We start from the raw sequence: 16,430 nt of genomic DNA, 5'->3' as shown, positions 1-16,430 counted from the left end.
TTGCGGCAGAAATAGTTATAACTGTGGTATCCTGTAATATTTCATACATTTAGTTGAAATATGAATTATGAATATATTTGTATTTGTATTTTATGCAACAGATATTTATTTTTCATTATGTTTATAAGAATTGTTAATAACCATTTAGTTTTTCATAATGATAATAATAAATAAGGATGATTTGGTTTTGTTGGAAACAGCCTCGATGGGCACAGGTTCGGTTCCTCGCACGGTGCAACATTTGTATTCATGATTGTATCGGTCTGGGTGTTTTTTATGTATGTATATCTTATATATAAAATTCTCGTGTCACAGTTTTCGTTCCTATACTCCTCCGAAACGGCTTGACCGATTCTTATGAAATTTTGTGAGCGTATTGAGTAGGTCTGAGAATCGGCCAACATCTATTTTTCATCCCCCTAAATGTTAGGGGTAGTCCACCCCTAATTTTTTTTTTATTTTAAGGCAAAACAACTTTTCCGGGACAGCTAGTTATGTATGTATTTATAAAAAAAATACTTAAGTATTTATATCAGTTCTCTAGTACCCATAACACAAGCCCTGCTTACCGTGGGACTAGATGGCGCTGTGTTAATTGTCCAGGGTCAAATTTATAATACATATATGGACACCGTTCAAATAAATCATGGCATTTGTTAATGACTTTGGAGTTAGAACAATGATTCCGATTTAACTGATGTTTTAAATTTATTTAAAGGTTTAAAGCCAGAATTATCCTTTAGTATCTATTTGTAAAATTTTATACCCATTCGCATAAAATACCCATGGAACTCTTTATAGAAATACATATTTGACAGCCTCGGTGGTCTAGTGGTTTAGCTCACCGCTTTACTATCCGATGGTCGTGGGTTCGATTCCTCGCACGGTTCAAACATTTGTATTCATGAGTATGATTGTTTGTATCGGTCTGGGTGTTTTCTATTTATAAGATGTATTTATTTACAGAAACGAAATGTAATCATGTATTTATATTAGTTGTCTAGTACCCTTAACACAAGCTCTGCTAAGCTTGGGACTAGATGGCGCTGTGTGAATTGTCCTGAGATATTATATTATATTATTATATTGCATGTAGAAAATAACCAAACTAATACAAACCGTCATACTCATTAATACACTATTTAGACCATGCGAGGAATCGAACCTGTAACCAGCGTCCGTCACTGACGAGGTCAGATTTTACTAGAAATATTTTATTCATACATAACCAAATGGCGAATTTACAGTCGTTTCTCGGATTAATCACTCTATTTTATATTTGTTTCTCATCGCCGATCAATTAGTCAAAAGTTTAAATTGGCGCTCAAAATTTTTGGTCTCTGATAGATGAATTTATACGAACTTTGAATACGATAATTCGGAATATTAAACCACAAAGTCGTGGAGCTCATGAATACGAATGTATTTTTAAACAGTTATTAATATTTACGTTAATGTAATTAATAATTAAGTAAAGTTTGTCAGCCTTTGTCACGATAATCTTATATATAATCTATACCATACTCCTCTGAAACGGCTAGGCCTATTTTTATAAAATTTTATACGAATATTCAGTAGGTCTGAGAATCGGCTACTATCTATTTTTCATACCACAAAGCAATAAGGGTTGTCCACCCCTAACATAATTTTTTAATTATATTTTTTATTATGTGTCATTAAAAATACATACAACCCTAAATTTTCATACATTTACCAACAACCCCTATTTTTTTAAGTTATATTAGTTTTCTGGGACAGCTAGTAAATAAATATATTCATTTATTTGTTATCGTTGCGTTAATTATTGACTATTTAATTAAAGGACAAATGTCGGAGATATACACCATAAAACTCAGTAACAATAAATAAATAACCCTGGACAATTAATTCAGCGCATTGTGTTATCCGTACTAGACAATTGATATAAATACTCAGATATTTTTTTGTAAATACTTACTATATATATACATAGAAAACACCCATACCGATACAAACAATCATACTCATGAATACAAATGTTTGTACGTGCAAGGAATCGAATCCGCGACCATCGAATGTGAAGAACGTACGTACGAACACTGATTAGACTTTTTGCTTTTGCATATGCTGATGGTAACTCTATTCTCCCAAATTTTAATTTCAAGAATCTGTCCTATTGTAAACATATACAACTATACTTGAAAAGAATACGAACTGAGTTTCTTGTCAGTTCTTCTCATTTCGAAATCATTCTGAACTGACGTTAGATTTGAGATATCATTAGAGTCTGTAATAGACCTACATGAATAAAGATATTTTGACTTCGGTGTGGTAAATAGCCAGACCACTGAAGCCGTCAAATCGAATCTTCCAATCGAATTATTGAATGCTTCCAATAAACTAGTTATGTTCTAGGTGAGAATCTATGTTTCAACGCCGTACATATGTAGGCTACCAACCTCCTTGCATTAACTAGCCATATAACACAGACACAATTTAATAAAAAAAGTATATTGTCAAAATGTCAAATTAATTCGCTTTCAAATTACTGATCAAAATGAGTTGTTAAATTAATTATTATTTGTTATTTTTAATTCTGATATTATATACACCGTCATATATTCAATCTTTTATTAATATCACTCCTTCTGTATATCAACACGCCAACCTAACCACACATAAGATAATAATAATACTAAGATAACCTTTTTTATTTGAATCTCTGAGCATCATCATCAACATTACATAGTATAAAACAAAGTCGCTGTCGCTCTCTGTCGCTATGTATGCTTAAATCTTTAAAACTACGCAACAGATTCTGAAACGCTTTTTTTTAATAGTTAGAGTGATTCTAAAGGAAGGTTTATATATATACTACATGTAGGTACACCCGTTCGAAGCCGGGGCGAGAAGCGAGTTATATTGTATCATTAGATAGTATAAAACAAAGTCGCTGTCGCTGTCTGTTCCTATGTGTCCTTAAATCTTTAAAAGTACGCAACGGATTTTGAAGCGATTTTTTTAATAGATAGACTGATCGATGAGGTAGGTTCATATGTATAATACATGTACACCCGTGCGAAGCCTAGGTGGGTAGCTAGTATAGCATAAACCAAACCTAATTTCGATATTATACAGCGCCCTGTCTAATTAGTAGGCAGTGAATTAATTACACCCAATATAATTGATTCATTCAAGCGCCCACGTATCATACATATAGATACGGTTTGTTTAGGTGTTGTTGTTAGAAAAAATATTTTCTGATGTTTTGTACATTAGAAAATATTTTTAATAATAATAATATATAATAATCTCAGAACAATTCACACAGCGCCATCTAGACCCAAGTTAAGCTAGCTAAAGCTTGTGTATGGGTCCTAGACAACTGATACAAATACATAGATATATTTTTTTTTTCGTAAATACATACATATTATACATAGAAAACACCCAGACCGATACAAACAATCATACTCATGAATACAAATGTTTGTGCCGTGCGAGGAATCGAACCCGCGACCATCGGACATAAAGCGGTGTGCTAAACCACTAGACCACCGAGGTCGTCAATTTATATATATATGATAATTTTTATATATATGATATACAATTGGAGATATACAACCCCGGATTCTTCAAGTCTATGGTGAATAGATATCTTCTGGATAATCGCGCTACATCCTAGGTCTTACCATCATTTACCATCAGATGAGGTAAGTCCAAGCGCAAACCCATTATTAATAATAAAAAAAATCATTTATTGATCAGTATTGAACTTCAATTTCCAAGTCTCTAATGACGTTTAATCATTACGACTGATTTAATCTCAGTTATTCACCCAACCAGTGGATCGTGTGTTTAATATTTAATAGAAAAAAAATTATTATAGCAACACGCAAGTTTATGTATGTTCTTCTTGTGATGAGATAGATTTCGAATGAGCGCTAGATTAAAAAAATGCGATTACTATTAAAAAAATCTTCTTACATTTTTTTAATCTACTGCTCATTGGAAAAGCTGTTTCATCATAAGAAGAATGAGCAGGAAACTTGAAAAGAAAACTCATTCAGTCGTAGTGAATAGAATAGATGATGTTCAGAGCAGCATATTTATTACTTATATCATATACATTGTAATAAATAATATATATGGAATAAAGAGAAATATATAAAATATAAAAGATAATATCATCACATAAGAAAATTATAAGGAATACATATATAAACAAATATCAAAATAATAAAATAATTAAATAATAAAATCAACCAGTTAAATAGGAACATAGTTATGTTTAATAAAAACAAGCTGCTGAAATAGTAATTATAAACAGACGACTTTCAATAAAGTCTCGTATTAACTCTATACAGAGCAATTGATAAATAATAGATTCGAATTATTCAATTCGGATATACCATTCTTCGAATTGAATAATTCAAAAAGTTATATACAAATATTGAAGCAGTAGTTAATATGAGGTAATTTATTTTGATAAGGATTAATACCAAGATACAAAATAAACAGGCAATAATATAATAATATAATAACTTATTGTGACGTAACTATAATAGATAGATACATGCCATCGCGACACTTTTTATAGATAATGTGTATAGTCGTTGTACATCATTTTGTTCTATCATCATTATTTTTCGCAGCCCAAAATTTACACAAAAAATACCTAACACCGTTAGGTATTTTTTGTGTAAATTTTTCACACCTTGGTTTATGGTGGTTGGTTTATTGGAGATTTCGTAAGGATCCCTAATTCTTTTGGAAATATAATGCCTATGACACTAAGGGATACTGTAGTTTCTTAATAGTGAAAGAATTTTTCAAATCGGTCCAGTAGTTTCGGAACCTATTCAATACAAAGAAACAAACAAACTTTTCCTCTTTATAATATTAGTATGATATAAAAGACGAAATCACGAAACGATTATCAAAATAATAAACTAACTAAATAATATCAACTATTTAAATAGGAACATAACTTCCAAAAGAAACTGCTGAAATAATTATATCTATGCGACTTTGAATAAAGTTATTTACCATTATCATTACATAGTATAAAACAAAGTCGCTGTCTCTGTCTGTCCTTATGTATGCTTAAATTTTTAAAACTACGCAGCGGATTTTGAAGTGTCTTTTTAATAGATAGAGTGATTCAATGTGTGGGAGTCGTGACGTATCAAGAATTAAAGAGCATGATGGAAGATCGCGGAAAGTGGCAAGAGCTCCACCGACAAGAGCGTACCTCTTAAATTATGAATGAATGAATAAAGAGTGATTCAACAGGAAGGTTTATATATATAATACATGTACACCCTTGCGAAACCGGGGCGAGTAGCTCTTAAATAATATAGTCCAGAAATATACAAAATAAAAAAGATAAAATCAATCAGTCAAATAGGAACATAGTTATGTTCATGTTTGACCAAAACAATCTGCTGAAACAATGATATAATAATAAATAGACCACTTTAAATAAAGTCTCGTATTAACTCTATAAAGTAAACAGAAAAGATAATTGGTATTCATCAATTGAAAGGCAAACATATTACTGTAAGTGGGTAATAAAGCAGTTTATGTGAAAATGATATGTTCACATACGACGTACAGAAATCATAGTGGAATCGCTAAAATTACAAGTTGCAACCCGTAATCACTATAGAAAATTATGTTCAAACATAGCCCAGTAAGGGTTTAAGTAATTGACACAGTATATGGGCGGAAAATTAGTTTTCTACCTTATAACTGTGTCGTCGATGGATTAGATCACAGTCTAGGTATTTTGTGGAATCGTTATGTTGTTCACTTAAATAACTAATTACTACTAATATATATATACTAATTTTGACTAAAAATCTCGCGTTGTATAGTAAGTACATTTTTTCATATTTAGTATACTGGCTACTCGTCCCGAGATTTAAGCATACATAGGGACAGACAGCGACAGCGACTTTGTTTTATACTATTTAATGATATAATATAATAGCTAGCTTCTCGCCCCGGCTTGGAACGGGTGTACCTATATGTATTATATATATAATTCTTTCTCTTGAATCATTATATCTACTAAAAAAAACCACTTCAAAATCCGCTGCGTAGTTTTAAAGATTTAGGCATATATAGGGACAGACAGCGACAGCAATTTTGTTTTATACTATGTAATGATAATGGTAAATAATTATTTTTGTATCTATTAGGGATGCCTGTTAGCAAATTATCATCCATACTATTATAATATATATACAGTAGCAGTGCCTGCGGTTTCACGCGCGTGATATTTATAGCCTATATGTTATTCTGATGTATAATCTATATTACTGTAAAGTTTCCCCAAAATCTGTTTAGTAGTTTTTGCTTGAAAGACTAACAAACCATACGTACAAACTTTCGAGTTTATAATATTAATAAGATTTATACAAACACACAACAAACTCTGATATGAACATCCAGTCTTTCTTATCATCATCTGCTACCTCGTTATCCCATTTATTTGTGGTCGGCGTAATATGTTTTTCTCTTCAACAGGGATGCTGTTCGCAGTCATTTGCTTTCTAGTATTAATCATCTACGTTTTTTCGGTACAACTTAAGACAGGGTATTTTGAAAATTTCAATAGTGTTTGTTAGCATGAACGCATAGACACATGCCATGATCATTTCGCTGGGTATGCTTGAATGCAACATGCCAGGGGGTAAGTCTACCGCCATGTTTTAGAAAATCTTATAATATTATTAAATTTGATGCTGTATCTTCGCCAGCAATTTGTTTTTATTATACAGTAGAAGATAAGAGTAGTAGTAAGATACGATGGGACTGCCATTATCATTTTTGTCGATAAACCTTAAAGATAATCTAAGAAAAAAAAATTAGTAAGATAGTTTTTTTTTGCGTGAAAGAGTAAATAAACATCCATCCATACCCACAAACTTGACGTTTATAATAATTAGGAAATGTTTTATTTCTTAATATCGATGCAATGAAAAAAATATCTTAAGAGTCAGTTTTATATGTAGACGGCGTTGCGAGAGTTATCCCGGCTTAAAAAAATTCCATTACATGACTACAATGCGGTTCGATGTGAAACTTTTTCCATAAGTGCACTATCGCCATCGGGGCTGACGAACTTTCCCAGTGTGGTACAGATAAAGATACTGCAGGCATGTTGCAGGGTTATAACGAATACATTTGCGACGGTTGAATACAATATCCATTCACAAAAACCTCGTACATGTCTAATAAACTTTAGCCATTGAACTCTTTTGTCCTTTTCTTTACAGCTGTATTCTGAACTTGTGTTGGGTGAGTATGACAAAACTTTATATATTTTTATTTTTATTGATAAGTAGTATAATGTGTATACTCTGTTGAAATGGAATTTATAAATATGGTTGGTGGATTTTTATTACTCTTTCAGGCAAAAACTACTAAACTGATTTCGAAAAAAATGAATGAAAAACAAGAAATTCAGATGAGTTTCTTGTCAGTTCTTCTCAATTGAATCTGTATATTGAACTGGACAATAGGGAAACAATATTATACACAACATTAGATGTTCATAAGCAGCTAAAATGTCCTATATGAATGATTTCTGATTTGATGAAACTAACACATAGCCTATACATTTTACGCGAGTAAAACCGCGGGAATAGCTAGTTGAAAATAAAAACAAGTCACACAAGGTCATGCGGGTGCAGGTGTTGTTTGAAGCCTCGGGGTCAGCCCTTTCAATAGCCCCAGCATCAACTCCAGTAGCAACAACTGGGGGACTAAATAATCACCCTATTATACGTTTGAACTTATAGAATACTAGATTTGCCTGTGGCTTTACCCGATATTTATAGTCTGTGTATAACACACATATCTGATGTATAAGATGTATCACAGTAAACTTACATCAAAATCCATTCAGTAGAGTGAAAGAATCCATCCATACTCACAAATTTTCGTGTTTATATTATTAGTAAAATAAAGGACAGCCTCGGTGGGTTGGTAGTTTAGCAGCCTTACTTCCGATGGTCGTGGGTTTGATTCTTTGACAATACAAACATCGTAAGATTATTTGTATCTGTTTCTTTGTTTTTCATGAAAGAGATCATCCATCTATCTATTCAGGCTCACAAAAGCTAGCGTTTATAACATTTATAAGATTTGCATCATAGCCTAACTTGATCATAAGTTAGGCTATGATAATGCCATATTTTGAAGAATGTCACATTTTATTGTGATATTAAGAAATTAAAATTTAAGAATATAACTAAAGTAAAGTAGGTTGAAAGAAATAGTTAAATTTATAGGCTACTAACGTAGGGTTCTAATGTTTTTAAGATACGTAATACGTGTCATCTTTAATAAAGAAGTTCACTATAACATTTTTGAAATCGGTTAAATGTTATATAATTTTATTTATTAATAAACAAAGAGTACAATTGTTCTTCCAATTTTATTAGTTTATATCTTGTATCTACTAATCATTTTAAAGCTACAGTAGAAATAATTACAGTACTGCTAATGAGATAATAATGCACTACGTTTGTCGTTTTTATTTGCTAGCCACTTAATTTTTAAACTGTGAAAAAGAAATATAAAATGTAAATGTACTTTGTAATACATTTATATTGCAGTATTTTCTGGTACACGACATTACTTCCCATCACTTCACACAGTAAGCGATTGTTAATTATTGTACTTTACCTCTGACATTCGACCGCTTCACAGCTTTGAATTGGACTGTGACAGTTTTTTTTTCGGACTACTCTAATGCTGTTGGCCGCAGCTGGCCTTTACAGCTTCACCGGACGTTAGGGGGCGAGTGCAGATGGCACTCCAACCCCGCGGAAGGACTTATGTAGCAGCTGATGGCCAACTCCCGCCTAACGGATACGACTTTAGTCTGAGGGCACCATTAGGGGTTCGAATTGAATTGAAGGACAATTTAATTGTAGCGACCATTACCACTGGCACGGGCCACGGCAGCCCTACAACTAGCTCATATACCAAGAATACCGATGAACACAACTGATCTGCCAATAGAATAGAATAGAATAGAATAGAAAATCATTTATTCAAATAAACTTAATTTAAGCACTTTTGAATAGTCATAACAATTTGTTTTTTATCTACCACTCGTTCGGAAAGCTGTCTCATCACAAGAAGAACGAGCAAGAAACTTGTGTGTTGCTCTTTTAAATAATCCTTGTAAGTTTACATTTACAAGTCGAAACGTGTGAATACAAACTACCAACAAGCACTAATTTTTGGGTCAAATATAATCATGCAATAAGATTAAATCAGTCGTAGTGATAAGAGCAGACCAGTCCCTACAAGCAGCACCCGCATATAATATCATTTAAACGGCTTAAATTTCCGATTAAAATATCTTCTATGTAATAGACCTATGTATGTTTTGATCTTAAGAAACTACGCAGTTTTTGATGCGTTTTTATTTTACTCAAGAGGAAGGTTTAGGATATATACTGTCCCACAACTGAACACGGATCATTAAACGAGCCATAACCTTTATATTTTATGCCCACGCGAGCGAAGCCGCGGAGCTAGTTTATAGTAACACATATTATAATTGTTACACACAAGTCCTATTTATTGGAGTTAGTAGTTCTATATTTTAAGTAATTTCTAAAAAATGTAATCACATTTCCTTAACTTCATCAATGTTCTAAACATTGCAACTAATTGTGAAAGTTACGCTATAATTATCTAACTTCTGCAGTAAGTAATAATCCACGTATGAAACTTATTATAACATTAAAACAATTTTGCAATAGATTAATACCAGCTTATATAGTAGTTGAATTCACTTAAGTAGAGGTCCATAAACGCGTATGTAGAAATAAAGTTTAATTGCGGCTATAGCGAGAATGAAATGTACAGTGAAGTGTTCGAATAATATTTTTATTTCGTTCCTGATCTCAGTAACCAAATTCGCGTATATAGAGGTACGTCCTGCTATTAATGTAGTTACCTAGGGTGCACTAGATGGCGGTGAGATGTAAGTTGAAACGCGCTAACAATATCATTTTGGGGGACCTTATATAGTCCGGCGAGTTTATTGAACAGTAATCTCCTTCAACAACCATACAAATTTTTGCGAGTCTCGGTCTTTAAATCGAGACTACTATAAATACTTGAAAGAAGCTGCTCAATAGCTGCCTGCGAAATACAGGACATATACCTTGTATTTCCCAAGCATCCTGAGTATACCATATATATATATATACATATATATATGTATATACTCAGGATACATATCTATTATTAATATACATTTTTCTCTTCTTTCATGACTATAATTATTCAAATTCAAATTCAAAAATCACATATTCATGTAGGACATTTTAGTCGCTTATGAACGTCAAATTTTTACATTCTAATTTTATTTTTTTTCCCTACCGTCCAGTTCCGTATATAGATCCAATTGAGAAGAACTGGCAAGAAACTCAATTGAATTACTTTTTTGTTTAAAGCCAGTTTATTTACAATGTATATTTATATGTCAATGTCTAATATTAAATGAAAATTCAGTGCATGAACAACTATTGCCATGCACACTCGTCATTCAAGTAATCGTTTAGTGAGTAATAGGCTTTGCTCAGTATATATGATTTAACAGATGTTTTGAATTTATTTAAGGGCAATTCCAACATATCCTTTGGTATCTATATTTGGTATATATTATTATTATTACACTTTTATTATATTCCTATTTATATTATTCATATATCTCAAATTAAATTATACTATGACGGTATTTATAAAGTTCTGGTACTCTAACTGCAATACCTACTTTCCAAGTTCCTTAATGATTGATTTATATTATTAAGTTCTGTTCATTTTAGTATATAAAAAAAATAAAAGTACATTATTTATCGTCGAGGATATAGCAAAAAATCTGTGTTTTGCTCGTATTTTATATACTAGCTGACTCCGCAAACGTTGTCTTGCATTATAAAATAACGCTATAAAAATAGGGGTTGGTGATAGAAGGGTGAACATTTAGGGTTGTATGTATTTTTCAATCCTAAATAATAATAAAATATAATATCGAAAAAATAAAATATATATATTTAGGGATGGTATCCCTTACAATTTAGAGGTATTAAAATAGATAGTAGCCGATTCTCAGACCTACAGAGTATGCATATAAAATTTCTTAAAAATCGATCCAGCCGTTTGGGAAGTGTATGGTAACTAACATTGTGACACGAGAATTTTATATACAAGAAGAGACAGTAACTATACCTATTGCCTCCCTTGTGGTATTAAAGATCGAATCTGTAGTAGACCAATCAAAAAGCGATCATTTGATACTCGAATAAGCCCTTCAGATTAGACCCAATCGTTCGGAAGCATGTTATTAAACACGTTCAAATTTCCACAAGAGTTTTGAAAGCCAATGATGCTTCAGTTGTTTCGATAAAACACTCAAAGGAAAGTGGTCCTCAACAGTTCTCAATTAACTTTTGTCTCGTCGAACTTTGATGTGTTAAATTGTAAAATATTAAAATGTTCATTCTTTTCTTATTCGATATGTTCTTAATAAATCGGTGGTCATTATGTAGTGGGGTAGACTGATGTAATCGGCCGTATGTCAGCTCACAATTTGTCTCTACTGGCTACCATTCTAGTACACTCGTGGAGTGGACAGTCAATTTCTGCTTTGACTTGCTCAACCAATCGCATGGGTGGTCGTCCACAAGGCCTAGTATCGTCAGCTTTACCCTGTATAACAAGTCGTCATATGGATGCGTTCTTCGTGAGACATGACCGACGAAGGTAAGAATGCTCGATTGTGTTATTGATCGACATTTCTTCAAAATTCAGTCCATGATACCTGAAGCTTTCTTCTCCAGCACCATGGAGAATTCATGCCCACACGCTGAAACCCAAGTGGTCTCGGACAGTGAGGTTTCAGAAATGCTTCCTGTTGCTTACACTTAGAATGTGGAATGAACTACCTGTCAAGAGAGACTACAGCATGGGGTTTTTCAAAAATGGTATACTAAGGTTTCTTAAGGGTCGCAACACGTAAGTGACACCCCCAGATGTTTCAGGTGTACGTGGAATACGGTTACCGTTTACCATCAGATAGGCCGTATGCTTGTTTGCCACGTATGTGGTATTAAAAATACACATTTTCAGAGCGTCTATCTTTTTCTTCTCAATTTTACGCCGGGTCCACGTACAGAAATATGGTGAATTAATCTTATATATAAAATTCTCGTGTCACAATGTTAGTTACCATACTCCTCCCAAACGGCTTGACCGATTTTTATGAAATTTAATATGCATATTCAGTAGGTCTGAAAATCCGCTACTATCTATTGTTCATACCCCTAAGTGATAAGGGTTGTCCACCGCTAACATTATTTTTTTATTTTTAGTGCAAATTTTTTTATTTATATTTTTTTATTATGTCTCATTAAAAAATACATACAACCCTAAATTTTCACCCTTCTATCACCAACCCCTATTTTTTTATAACGATATTAATTTATATGGCAAAACAACGTTTGCCGGGATAGCTGGTTTGTTTTATAATTTTAAGAATTTCATTCCTTGGAATATATAAAGAATAGTAATATTTTAGTATTGCTAATTGTAACGTGGTCATATATCTTGTTGTCAAACATTCTAGCTAAAGTTTGCAGATAGATGGCGCTGTAGGACGGGTCATTGGGCTCCCTGAAATATGATTGAATAAAATGGCTCATCCGTTATAGTCGTGGACAGGTGTTGCTTGTAGCGAGTAGTCTGCTTTAATCGCATTGACTTATTTTTGTTACTAAAATAGTTATATATTTAATATAATACTTATATGAATTATTTTATATTATTTATTTTATTTAAAACAATCTATGCAGCAACATATATACGACATGAACAAAATTAATACAGCTATATATATAAATAAAATTGGACTGTCTGTTTATAATATTGAAATATCCGTTTTTTACTACATGCATATGAATATAAATACGGTACATACACCAAAATAATATTTTTTTGCTATTTTTATCTGGCTGTCAGTCTGTTTGTTCCGGCTAATCTCTGAAACGGCTGGATCGATTATGACGGGAGTTTTTTTGGCAAGTAGCTGATGTAACAAGGAGTAACTTAGGCTACTTTTATTTTAGAAAAATAAAGTTTAATTCCACGCGGGCGAAGTCGCGGGTACAACTAGTTAAAAATAAAACTAAGTTGAAAAGGTCTTATCGCTAATGCAATATCTTCAAGAATCAAACAATATTACAATGTTGAAAATGTTAACTAAGTTAAGTTAATGTGTTATTCTGATGTATAATCTATGTTACTGTAAAGTTTCATTAAAATCCGTTCAGTAGTGTTTGCGTGAAAGAGTAACAAACATGCATCCATACTCAAAAATTTCCGCATTCATATTATTAGTAAGATATAATTTTAAATATTTCTGTGTCAATAACTAAAAACATTTATAACTAGCTGTACTAGCGACTTCGTCCGCGTGGAATATAACTTTATTTTTCTAAAAAAAAGTAGCCTAAGTTACTCCTTATCACACCAGCTACCTGCCAAAAAAGTCCCGTAAAAATCGGTCCAGCCATTTCGGAGATTAGCCGGAACAAACAGACAGACAGACAAAAATTGTAAAATATATAATTTTGGTATATGTATCGTATTTATATTCATATGCATGTAGTAAAACGGTTATTTCAATATTACAAACAGACACTCCAATTTTATTTATATGTATACATGCAGTGTACGAAAGAGAATGATGGTAGCTCGCTTCCTGACGTGTTGCATTCAGATATAACTCAGTGTAATACGTCAATTGTTCGCTCACCACAATGTCGAGAATTGAAAATCTCATCTACGACTCCAACTCATTTTACAGTCATGAGAATATGAATGCGTGAGTATATACTCGGTGGTCTAGCGGTCTAGCATACCGCTTTACGACCGATGGTCGCGGGTTCGATTCCTCGCACGGCACAAACATTTGTATTTATGAGTATGATTGTTTGTATCGGTCTGGGTGTTTTATATGTATAATATATAAGTATTTACGAAAAAAAATATCTATGTACTTGCATCAGTTATCTAGTACCCGTAACACAAGCTTTAGATAGCTTAACTTGGGACTAGATGGCGCTGTGTGAATTGTACTGAGATTATTATTATTATTATACATATAACTTTTTAAATAATGTTTGTTTTTATATATTGGGTTTTATATATATTTTCCACTTAACACTGTATCAGAAACAGAGTTCTACCGTATGCCTACAGTCAAATTAAAACGCTGTACAATTATGTTTAATGTTATGTACCTATATTCTTACGAATAATATAAACGCGAAAGTAACTCTGTCCGTTTGTTCCGTCTAATCTCTGAAACGGCTGGACCGATTTTGACGGCACTTTTATTGGCTGATGTAATAAGGAGTAACTTAAGATAATTTTAGAAAATATCTCCAATTAACTTATTTGTTAAATTCCACGCGGCCGAAATCGCGAGTACAACTTGTTTTAAAGAAACAAGTAGATTTAATTATAAATTAATTGAAGTTTAACTAAACTTAGTTATCTAATAACTTTGATCATTCAAATAAATGTTTCTAAATAATTGTAATTAAACCAACGTTACATTTTTCCTTAATAGCGAATCTTAGTATATAAACTACGTAATCGTAATAACAAATTACACATGAAACCTCTTTTTGTATAAAAGCCATAAAATAATTAATTAAAAAACAAATAAAAACTTATTTTCTTTCTGTTAACACGGTCTATCATTTATTATTAATTTTATTGATTTTAAATGCATTACAAATAGATCACAGTCTTTCACACTTATTTTTATATAATTATGTTTGTGTTTCTAAGAAACACAAACATAATTATATAAAAATAAGCGTAATAATATTTATCTAAATCTAAACTATACTTCTATTTTTTTTTAAAGGATGATAATGGAATGGTGCACTTACTTGCGCTAACGGTTTACGCTGGCGGGGCACCAGTGGAGGATGATAAGATGAACATGAAGTCAAATCAGTTAGCTCAACGTGACAAATTCACCGGGATTTTATCACGATGGTTTCCAGGGGGAACCGCGTGGAGGTCGATCTGACATGGTACATTGCTAACAATGGGGTCATTAGTCCCCATTACTAACAGTCCCCTTCCACCCACTATACTTCTATTATTTCATACGGAAATATAATCTTATATATAAAATTCTCGTGTCACAATTTTCGTTCCCATACTACTCCGAAACGGCTTGACCGATTCTCATGAAATTTTGTGAGCGTGAACCTACTCAATAAGTAGGTCTGAGAATCGGCCAACATCTATTTTTCATCCCCCTAAATGTTAGGGGTAGTCCACCCCTAAATTTTTTTTTTTATTTTTTAGACAAAATTTTATAGTTTCTATTTTTTTACGATACAACATACAAAAATACATACAAGCCTAAATTTTCATCCATCTATCATCAACCCCTATTTTTTTATAGCGTTATTAATTTATATGGCAAAACAACGTTTGCCGGGACAGCTAGTAGACTTATAATAAATTTTTCTTCTTTCACGACAATTTTTTATATTTAAGCCGGAAATCCTGCTCCTCACCCTGAGCAGCTCCTCATCCTCAGCATGTATTAGCTGCAACAACTCGCCTCGCATAACTTGAAGATGATTTATAAAATGCTAGTTGACCCAGCATTTGGCCGTATCAAACCTCGGCTGAAGTACGAGATAATTAATAATAAAAAAATGTGTAACAATAAACACAATAGAGGGACAAATAAAAAAAAAAGTTGACTCAGCAAACGTTGTGTTGCCATATAAATTTAAGTAATAATGTCGCTATTAAAGAAATAGGTAATAAAATGTATTTTACATAAAAAAATGTCATTATGGTGTATGCACCGTTTTTAGTCCTATGCATGTAGTAAAAAACTGTTATTTCAATATTACAAACAGACACTCTAACTTTATTTATATATATATATAGATTTATCTTACTCTATCTCTAGACTCGTTTATGCTAGTTCATTTAGTATTCGTACTTTGCAAATCAGTTATCTGCAATTTATAGTAACATAAAAAAGTTGGAAACTTTGTTTGTTTGAATCCTCCAATCTCTAGAACTACGTGTTGGATCTGTGAATTATGCATTTTAAAGTCCAACTCTCGAGGAAGTCTGCAGACTTTTCAACATCGCTCCACGACATTTAGAAGTCGAGTGTAAGGAGCAAACTTCGAACTACCACAAAACGGATTCATGCTGTTCTTGAAGTTTGCATATAGAGTTTTTTAAAGATATATGCTAATAAAATTGCTATATTTATTCTGAATATCAATGGTTAAAGTTAGAAGTAGTTAAAAGAACATTTTTATTTATACGCCGCCACTATTTTCATTCTAATGCAAATAAACTTT

This window comes from Achroia grisella, unplaced genomic scaffold, assembly GCF_030625045.1.
Source record: "Achroia grisella isolate CSIRO2021 unplaced genomic scaffold, CSIRO_AGI_Agris_v1 utg1173, whole genome shotgun sequence".
Taxonomy (NCBI): Eukaryota; Metazoa; Arthropoda; class Insecta; order Lepidoptera; family Pyralidae; genus Achroia; species Achroia grisella.
This window is presented reverse-complemented; position numbering follows the sequence as displayed.